We start from the raw sequence: 10,930 nt of genomic DNA on the forward strand, positions 1-10,930 counted from the left end.
GAAGGGGTCCTGGTGACGAGTGCCGCGTTCGCTCTCTGAGTCCACTCGCCAGCCCGCCGCCCTCTGCCGCCGCACCCTGCACACCCGCCCCTCTTCTGTGCCAGGAACTTGCTACCACCAGCACCATGCCCTACCAATATCCAGCGCTGACCCCGGAGCAGAAGAAGGAGCTGTCTGACGTCGCTCACCGCATCGTGGCACCTGGCAAGGGCATCCTGGCTGCAGATGAGTCCACTGGGAGCATTGCCAAAGAGGCTGCAGTCCATTGGCACCGAGAACACCGAGGAGAACCGGCGCTTCTACCGCCAGCTGCTGCTGACAGCTGACGACCGCGTGAACCCCTGCATTGGGGGTGTCATCCTCTTCCACGAGACACTCTACCAGAAGGCGGATAATGGTCGTCCCTTCCCCCAAGTTATAAAATCCAAGGGCGGTGTTGTGGGCATCAAGGTAGACAAGGGCGTGGTTCCCCTGGCAGGGACAAATGGCGAGACTACCACCCAAGGGTTGGATGGGCTGTCTGAGCGCTGTGCCCAGTACAAGAAGGATGGAGCTGACTTCGCCAAGTGGCGTTGTGTGCTGAAAATTGGGGAACACACCCCCTCAGCCCTCGCCATCATGGAAAATGCCAATGTCCTGGCCCGTTATGCCAGCATCTGCCAGCAGAATGGCATTGTGCCCATCGTGGAGCCTGAGATCCTCCCTGATGGGGACCATGACTTGAAGCGCTGCCAGTATGTGACCGAGAAGGTGCTGGCTGCTGTCTACAAGGCTCTGAGCGACCACCACATCTACCTGGAAGGCACCTTGCTGAAGCCCAATATGGTCACCCCAGGCCACGCTTGCACCCAGAAGTTTTCTCATGAGGAGATTGCCATGGCGACCGTCACAGCGCTGCGCCGCACAGTCCCCCCGGCTGTCACTGGGATCACCTTCCTGTCTGGAGGCCAGAGTGAGGAGGAGGCATCCATCAACCTCAATGCCATTAACAAGTGCCCCCTGCTGAAGCCCTGGGCCCTGACCTTCTCTTATGGCCGAGCCCTGCAGGCCTCTGCCCTGAAGGCCTGGGGTGGGAAGAAGGAGAACCTGAAGGCTGCACAGGAGGAGTACGTCAAGCGAGCCCTGGCCAACAGCCTTGCCTGTCAAGGAAAGTACACCCCGAGCGGTCATGCCGGAGCTGCTGCTAGCGAGTCCCTCTTCGTCTCTAACCACGCCTATTAAGCGGAGGTGTTCCCAGGCTGCCCCCAACACTCCAGGCCCCGTCCCCTCCCACTCTTGAAGAGGGGGCCTCCTCCTCGGGGCTCCAGACTGGCTTGCCCGCGCTCTTGCCTCCCTCGTGACAGTGGTGTATGGTGTCGTCTGTGAATGCTAAGTCCATCACCCTTTCCAGCACACTGCCAAATAAACAGCTATTTAAGGGGGGAAAAAAAAAAAAAAAGAAAAAATCCAACAGTCGTTCATGAAGAAAAAAATTGTTCAACAAGCTAGGATTAGAGAGAAACTTCCTTACCTTGATAGAGTGTTTTTAAAACTTACGGCTAACATTATAATTAATGGTGAAAGGCTTAATTCTTTCCCCCTAAGCTCTAGAATAAAACAAAGATATCTTAATTAACCATTCCTATTCAAAATAGTGCTGAAAATTCTAGCCAATGAAGTAAGTCAAGGAAAAGAAATAAAAGGCATACAGATTGGAAAGAAAAGAATAAAACTGTCACAATTTGCAAATGACATGGTTATTTACATAAATATCCCACAGAATACACCCAAAACTCTTAGAACTAGCAGGTGAGTTTATCAAGGTCACAGGGTACAAGATCAACACACAAAAGCCAATCAAGTTTTTATATTTTAGCAATTGATATATGGAAATGGAAATTTAATATGTGACACCATGTGCAGTCACTCTCAAAATGAATTAAGTATAATTCTAACAAAGCATGTATAGGCTCTGTATGTTGAAAATTAGAAATTTCTGATAAAGAAAATAAAAGAAGATCCAAATAAATGGATATATATATAAAATGTTTATGAATTAAAAGACAATATAGTCAAGATGCCAAATCTCCTGAAGTTAATCTATAGATTTCACATAATTTCTATCAAAATCCCAGCAAAGTTTTTGTTTGTAGATATATACAACTTTATTATAAAATTTATACAAAAAAGCAAAGTATCTAGAATAGCTAAACAATTTCAAAAAGAAACATAAAGTGGGAATAATCACTTTATCTAATATTGAGATTGGTACAGTAATCAAGACTGTATAGTATTGGTGGAGACATACACACATGAATCAATGGAATGATTTTTCACAACAGTACAAAACCAATTCAAATCAGGAAGCATAACTTTTTCAACAAATGATGCTGGACCAATTAGACAACCATAGGCAAGAAAAATTGGCAAAGACCCAAATTTCCCTCAGAGTCAATTGACAGATAAAGGTAAACCCCTACAGTGGAGTACCACTCAGCAATAAAAAGGAATGTGTTGTTAATACATGCAACAACTTGGATGGATCTAAACAACTTTATGCTCAGGGAAAAAAGCCATATGCCAAATGCTACAGTAATGTAACACATGTTATCAATTAATCGATTGACTTTGTGGAGTTTTTAAAAACCCAGATTTCAGTTTTGTCAATTTTCTCCATTAAAATAAAATATTTCATTGGTTGTTCTCTTATCTGTTTTATTATTTTCTTTCCTTTTGCTCACTTTAGGTTTTCTTTTTTTTTCTCTCGTTTCTTAAGGTGGAGGCTGAGATAATTGATTTCAGTCTTTTCTTGGTTTCTGAAAGAGTCTATAAGTTTTCTCTAAATATTGATTTAGTGGCATCCCACACAGTTTGAGATGTATTTTAATTTTCATTCAGTAAGAAATACTTTCTAATTTTTCTTTTGATTTCTTTCTTGACCTGTGTGTTTTTAATTTACACATTGATATTATTTTTAGTTGACAAATCATAATTGTATACATGTATTGAGTACAATATGATGTTTTGACATATGTATATAACATAGAATGATTAAATCTGGCTAATTAACATTTCTATCACTCACTTCATTTAATTTTTATGGTGAGGCATTTGAAATGTACTCTGTTAGTTATTTTGAAATATAATCATATATCACATAATGATTTTTTGGTTAACAGTGAAGTACATGTATGATGGTGTCTTCATAAAATTATATTATAGTATTTTAACTTAACCTTTTCTATGTTTAGATGTGTTTAGATACACAAATACTTATCATGATGTTACAATTGCCTACAGTAATCAGTATAGTCACAATGTGTACAGCTTTATAGTCTAGGAGCAATAGGCTATTTTACATAGCGTAGGTGCATAGTAGGCTATACCAAGTAGATTTGTGTAAGTAAACTCTATGATGTTCACATAATGACGAAATCACCTAATGACATGTTTCTCAGAAAGTATCCCTGTAATTAAGTGATGCGTGACTCTATACATTATTATTGATCATGATCAACCTGCTGTGTAATAGATCTCAAAACATCTTCCTTCTGCCTATCTGCAACTTTGTACCCTTTGACCAAGAAGTCCTCACTCCCTCCATCACTCCCCTTCCAGACTCTGATAAATATCATTCTACTGTCTACTTTTATGAGTTCAATTGTACAGAAATTACATATAAATGAGATTATGTGGTATTCGTTTTTCTGTGCCTAGCTTATTTTACTTAGCATAATGTCCTCCAGGCTCTTCCACACAGTCACAAATGACAGAATTCCCTTAATTTTTAAAGGCCAATAAGTATTACATTGTGTATATGTATACCACGTTTTCTTTATTCATTTTATCCACTGATGGACACTTAAGTTTCATCTATATATTGGCTATTATGAATAATGCTGTAATACACATAGAAGTGCAGCAACCCTTTCGAATTACAGATTTCATTTCCTTTGGATAAACACACAGAAGTGGGATTCTTGGATCATATGGTAGTTCTATTTTTAGTTTTTTGAGAAAACTCCATACTGTATTCCATAATCATTTTACTAATGTACATTCCTACCAAAAATGTCAAGAATTTTCCTTCCTCTGTATCCTTGCCATGTTTATCTTTCATCTTTTGTAGAAAGCCATTCTAACATGTGTGAGGATATATCTCATTATAATCTTAATTTGCATTTATCCTAGTGATTAGCTATGCTTATTCTTTTTTTGAATGTTCCTGTTTGCCATTTGTATGCATTCTTTTGAGAATGTTTATTCAAGCCTTTTGTCCACTTTTTAATTAGGTTTTTTTTGTTTGTTTTTCTGCTATTGAGTTGTTTGAGTTCTTTATATATTTTGGATGTTAACTCCTTATGAGCTGCATGGTTTGTTAATGTTTTCTTCCATTCTATGGGCTGTCTTTTTACTCTGATAATTATTTCCTTTCTTGTGCAGAAGTTTTTTAATTTGATGCCATTCAATTTGTCTATTTTTGCTTTTGTTGTCTGTTCTTTCGGGATCATACTGAAAATATCATTGTTCACACCAATGTTGTGGAGCTTTCCTCCTATGTTTTCTCATAGTATTTTCATAGTTTTGGGTCTTATATTTAAGTCTTTAGTGGTTTGAGTTGAGTTTTGCATATGATGCGAAATAAAGATCCAATTTCATTCTTTTGCATGTAGATAAACAGTTTTCCCAACACAACTGTTTGAAGAGACTGTCTTTTCTCCATTGTGTGTTATTGGCATCTTTGTCAAAAATAAATTGGCCATAAATGTATGGGTTTATTTCTGGGCTATGATCCTGTTCCATTAGTCTATGTGTTTGTTTTTATGCCAATATCAAGCTGTTTTGATTGCTATAGTCTCGTATTAGAGTTTGAAATCAGGGAGTGTGATGCCTACAGCTTTCTTCCTTTTGCTTAAGATTGTTTTGGCTACTTGAGGTCTTTTGTGATTCCATACAAATTTAAGAATTTTTTCTTATTTCTGTGAAAAATGACATTTGAATTTTAATAAAGATTGCATTAAATCTGTAGACTACTTTGGGTGACATGGCCGTTTTAACAATATTAGCTCTTCCAATACATAAACATGGGATATTTCCTAATTTATTTGTTTTCTTCCATTTCTTTAGTCATTGCTTTATAGGTTCAGTATAATTCTTTCACCTTCTTGGTCAAATTTAGACCTAGGTATTTTATTTATTTTGTTGCTATTGTAAATGGGATTGTTTTCCTAATTTCCTTTTCCAATATTTCTTTATTAGGATACAGAAATAGTACTTATTTTTGCATGTTGATTTTGTATCTTCCAACTTTACTGAATTTATTGATCAGTTCCAACAGTTTTGTGGTGAAATATTTGGGTTATATAGATATATCATCTGTTAGAGCAAAGAGTAAATAAAGACACTTTTACTTTTTTCTTTCATATTGGGATTTTTGTTTTGTTTTTGTTGTTGTTGTTGTTGCCTGATTGCTCTGAATAAAGCTTCCAGTACTATGTAAAAAAGATGTGTTGACACTGGGCACCGTTGTCTTGTTACTGATCTTAGAGGGAAAGCTTTCAGCTTTTCACTATTTAGTGTGATATTAGCTGTGGGTTTTTCATATATGGCCTTTATTGTGTTGATGTACATTCTCTCTATACTGAATCTGTTGAGAGTTTTTAAATTTTTATTTATTTATTTATATTATTATTATTTTTGAGATGGAGTCTCCCTCTGTCGCCCAGGCTGGAGTGCAGTGGCCGGATCTCAGCTCACTGCAAGCTCCGCCTCCCGGATTTATGCCATTCTCCTGCCTCAGCCTCCCGAGTAGCTGGGACTACAGGCGCGGGTCACCTCGCCTGGCTAGTTTTTTGTAGTTTTTAGTAGAGACGGGGTTTCACCATGTTAGACAGGATGGTCTCGATTTCCTGACCTCGTGATCCGCCCGCCTCGGCATCCCAAAGTGCTGGATTTACAGGCTTGAGTCACCGCGCCCAGCCTATTTTTGTTTTATTTTTTGTGTGTGTGCTTACTAAAACATTTTATTTTCATAGTTTTCCCAAGAATTGATCAATCTAAATCCAACAGGAAATGAAAGTCTACCCAAGAGCAGACAAGTCCAGGAAAAACTATGCTAACTGATTTGCATGTGGATTAGTAGTTATTAACACCTTATTTGATTTTTTGGAGGCACTTAGAGTAGACTTCTGTGGCTCATTTGAATTATGGATGAGCTGGGCTAAAGCTAATAGGGCTACATTTGTCTTTGTTCTATTGGTTCTGAATTACCCATCTGGAACTATAGTTATGTTCGTTTTGTGTGTGGCCTTTCCTTTTTTTTATTTCTTTTTTTCTTTTTTTACTTTAAGTTCTGGGATACATGTGCAGAGCGTGCAGGTTTGTTGCATAGGTACACATGTGCCATGGTGGTTTGCTGCACCTATCAACCCATCATCTAGGTTTTAAGCCCTGAATGAATTAGGTATTTGTCCTAATGCTCTCCCATCCCCTGCCCCCCACCTGCCGACAGGCACTGGTGTGTGATGTTCCCCTCCCTGTGTCCATGTGTTCTCATTATTCAGCTCCCACTTATGAGTGAGAACATGTGATGTTTAGTTTTCTGTTCCTGTGCTAGTTTGTTGAGAATGATGGCTTCCAGCTTCATCCATGTTCCCACAAAGGACATGAACCCATTCTTCTTTGTGGCTGCATAGTATTCCATGGTGTATGTGTGACAGATTTTCTTTATCCAGCCTACCATTGATGGGTATTTGATTTGGATCCAAATCTTTGCTATTGTAAATAGTGCTGCAATAAACAAACAATGTGCATGTGTCTTCATAGTAGAGTGATTTATAATCCTTTGGGTATATACCCAGTAATGGGATTGCTGGGTCAAATGGTATTTCTGGTTGTAGGTCCTTGAGGAATTGCCACACTGTCTTCCACAATGATTGAACTAATTTACACTCCCACCAACAGTGTAACAGCGTTCCTATTTCTCCACATTCTCACCAGCATCAGTTGTTTCCTGACTTTTTAATGATAGCAATTCTAACTGGCATGAGATGGTATCTCACTGTGGTTTTGATTTGCATTTCTCTAATGACCAGTGATGATGAGCTTTTTTTCATATGTTTGTTGGCCACATAATGTCTTCTTTTGAGAAGTGTCTGTTCATATCCTTTGCCCACTTTTTGATAAGGTTGTCTGCGTTTTTTTTTTTCTGGTAAATTTGTTTAAGTTCCTTCTAGATTCTGGATACTAGGCCTTTGTCAGATGGATAGGTTACAAAATTTTCTCCCATTCTGTAGGTTGCATATTCACTCTGATGATAGTTTCTTTTACTGTGCAGAAGCTCTTTAATTTAATTAGTTCCCATTTGTCAATTTTGGCTTTTGTTGCAACTGCTTTTGATGTTTTAGTCATGAAGTTTTTGCCCATGCCTATGTCCTGAATGACATAGACTAGGTTTTCTTTTAGGATTTTTAATGTTTTTTGGTTTGACATTTATGTCTTTGATTTATTTATTTATTTTTACTTTAAGTTCTGAGATACATGTGTAAAATATGCACGTTTATTGCATATGTATAGATGTACCATGGTGGATTGCTGCACCTTTCAACCTGTCATCTAGGTTTTAAACCCCACATGCATTAAGTGTTTGTCCTAATACTCTCCTGCCCCTTGCTCCTTATCCCCTGACAGGCCCCAGTGTATGATGTTCCGCTCCCTGTGTTCGTGTGTTCTCATTATTCAACTCCTACTTATGGATGAGAACATGTGGTGTTTGATTCTCTGTTCCCTTGTTAGTTTTCTGAGAATGATGGTTTCCAACTTCATCCATGTCCTTACAAAACATGAACTCATTCTTTTTTGTGGCTGCACAGTATTCCATGGTGTATATATGCCACATTTTATTTATCCAGTCTATCAGTTATGGGCATTTGGATTGATTCCAAGTCTTTGTAAATAGTGCTGCAATAAACATACATATGCATGTTTCTTTATAATAGAATGATTTATAATCCTTTGGGTGTATACCCAGTAATGGGATAAAGGGGTCAAATGGTATTTCTGGTTGTAGATCCTTGAGGAGTCACCACATTGTCTTCCCCAATGGTGGAACTAATTTACACTCCCACCAACAGTGTAGAAGCATTCCTATTTCTCCACAGCCTCGCCAGCATCTGTTGTTTTTTGACCTTTTAATCGTCACCATTCTAACTGACGTGAGATAGTATCTCATTGTGGTTTTGATTTGCATTTCTCTAATGATCAGTGATGATGAGCTTTTTCTCATGTTTGTTGACCACATAAATGCCTTCTTTTGAGAAGCGTCCTTTTGTATTCTTTGCCCACTTTTTGATGGGGTTGTTTTTTCCTTGTAAATGTGTGTAAGTTCCATGTAGATTCTGGATATTAGCCCTTTGTCAGATGGATAGATTGCAAAAATTTTCTCCCATTCTGTAGGGTGCCTGTTGATGCTGATGATAGTTTCTTTTGCTGTGCAGAAGCTCTTTGGCTTAATTGGATCCATTTGTCAATTTTGACTTTTGTTGAAATTGGTTTTGGGGTTTTAGTCATGAAGTGTTCACCCATGCCTATGTCCTGAATGGTACTGCCTAGGTTTCTTCCAGGGTTTTTATGGTTTTAGGTTTTAGGTTTAAGTCTTTAATCCACCTTGAGTTGATTTTTGTATAAGGTGTGAAAAAGGTGTCCAGTTTCTGTTTTCTGCATATGGCTAGCCAGTTTTCCAGCACCATTTATTAAATAGGGAATCATTTCCCCATTCCTTGTTTCTGTTAGGTTTGTCAAAGATCAGATGGTTGTAGATGTGGGATGTTATTTTTGGGGTCTCTGTTCTGTTTCATTGGTCTATATATCTGTTTTGGTACCAGTACTATGCTGTTTTGGTTACTGTAGCCTCGTAGTATAGTTTGAAGTCAGGTAGCATGATGCCTCCAGCTTTGTTCTTTTTGCTTAGGATTGTCTTGGCTATATGGGCTCTTCTTTGGTTCCATACAAAATTTAAAGTAGTTTTCCCTAATTCTGTGAGAAAAGTCAGTGGTAGCTTGATGGGAAGAGCATTGAATCTATAAATTGCTTTGGATAGTAGGGCCATTTTCACGATCTCGATTCTTCCTATCCATGAGCATGGAATATTCTTCCATTTGTTTATGTCCTCTCTTATTTCCTTGAGCAGTGGTTTTTAGTTCTCTTTGAAGAGGTTCTTATTGTCCCTTGTAAGTTGTATTCCTAGGTATTTTATTCTCTTTGTAGCAATTGTGAATGGGAATGCACTCTTGATTTGGCTGTCTGTTTGTATATTATTTATGTATAGGAATACTTGTGATTTTTGCACATTGATTTTGTCTCCTGAGACTTTGCTGAAGTTGCTTATCAGCTTAAGGAGATTTGGGGCTGAGAGGGTGGAGTTTTCTAAATATACAATAATGTCATCTGCAAACAGAGGCAATTTGACTTCCTCTCTTCCTATTTGAATACGCTTTATTTCTTTCTCTTGCCTGTTTGCCCCGGCCAGAACTTCCGATACTATGTTGAGTAGGAGTGGTGAGAGCACATCCTTGTCTTGTGCCGGTTTTCAAAGGGAATGCTTCCAGTTTTTGACCATTCAGTATGATATAGGCTGTGCATTTGTCATAAATAGCTCTTATTATTTTGAGATATGTTTCATCAATGCCTAGTTTATTGAGAGTTTTTAGCATGAAGAGGTGTTGAATTTTATCTAAGGCCTTTCTGCATCTATTAAGATAATCATGTGGTTTTTGTCATCGCTTCTGTTTATGTGATGGATTATGTTTATTGATTTGCGTATGTTGAACCAGTCTTGAATCCCACAGATGAAGATGACTTTCTCATGGTTGATAAGCTTTTTGATGTGCTGCTGGATTCAGTTTGCCAGTATTTTATTGAGGATTTCACATTGATGTTCATCAGGGATATTTGCCTGAAATTTTCTTTTTTAGTTGTGTCTATGCCAGATTTTGGTATCAGGATGATGGTGGCCTCATAAAATGAGTTAGGGAGGAGTCACTCTCTATTGTTTGGAATAGTTTCGGAAGGAATGGTACCAGCTCCTCTTTGTACCTCTGGTAGAATTAGGGTGTGAATCCTTCCAGTCCTGGGCTTTTTTTCGTTGGTAGGCTATTAATTACTGCCTCAATTTCAGGACTTGTTACTGGTCTATTCAGGGATTCGACTTCTTTCTAGTTTATTCTTGGGAGGCTATATGTGTCCAGGAATTTATCCATTTCTTCTAGATTTTGTAATTTATGTGTGTAGAGGTGTTTATAGTATTTCCTGATGGTAGTTTGTATTTCTATGGGATCAGTGGTGATATCCCCTTTACCGTTTTTTATTTCGTATATTTGATTCTTCTCTCCTTTCTTCTTTATTAGTTTATCTATCTGTTTATCTATTTTGTTAATGTTTCCTTCAGAGATGCTCTCCCCAGTCAAGAGAAATCTAGAGAAGCAGTCTGGTCGCAGCTGCTTTGCCATGCCCAGCCCAAACCTCCCAGCCTCCTTAGCACTGTCAGGGGAAAGCCATGTACTAAAGCCTCAGTAATGGCAGACGCACCTTCCCCCACCAAGTTTGATCATCACAGGTCGACTTCTGACTGCTGTGCTGGCAGTGAGAATTTCAAGCCAATAGTTCTTAGCTTGCTGGGCTCCATGGGAGCAGAACCCGGTGAGTGAGATCACTTGACTTTCTGGCTTCAACCTTCTTTCCAGGGGAGTGAATGGATCTGTCTCCCTGGGGTTCCAGGCACCACTTTGGTATGAAAATAAACTCCTGCAGCTAGCTCAGTGTCTGCCCAAACAGCTACCTAGTTTTGTGCATGAAACCTAGGACCCTGGTGATGTAGGCACACAAGGAAATATCCTCATCTGCATATTGCAAAAACTGTGGGAAAAGAGTAGTATCCGGACTGGATAGTACAGTC

The 10,930-nt window shown here is 38.9% G+C and overlaps 1 pseudogene; it reads left to right on the forward strand.

Moving 5' to 3' along the window:
* LOC105496960 (fructose-bisphosphate aldolase A pseudogene) lies at positions 1–1,441 on the forward strand (annotated as a pseudogene).
* Positions 1,442–10,930: the final 9,489 nt, after the last annotated feature.

Source organism: Macaca nemestrina, chromosome X, assembly GCF_043159975.1.
Source record: "Macaca nemestrina isolate mMacNem1 chromosome X, mMacNem.hap1, whole genome shotgun sequence".
Lineage (NCBI taxonomy): Eukaryota > Metazoa > Chordata > Mammalia > Primates > Cercopithecidae > Macaca > Macaca nemestrina.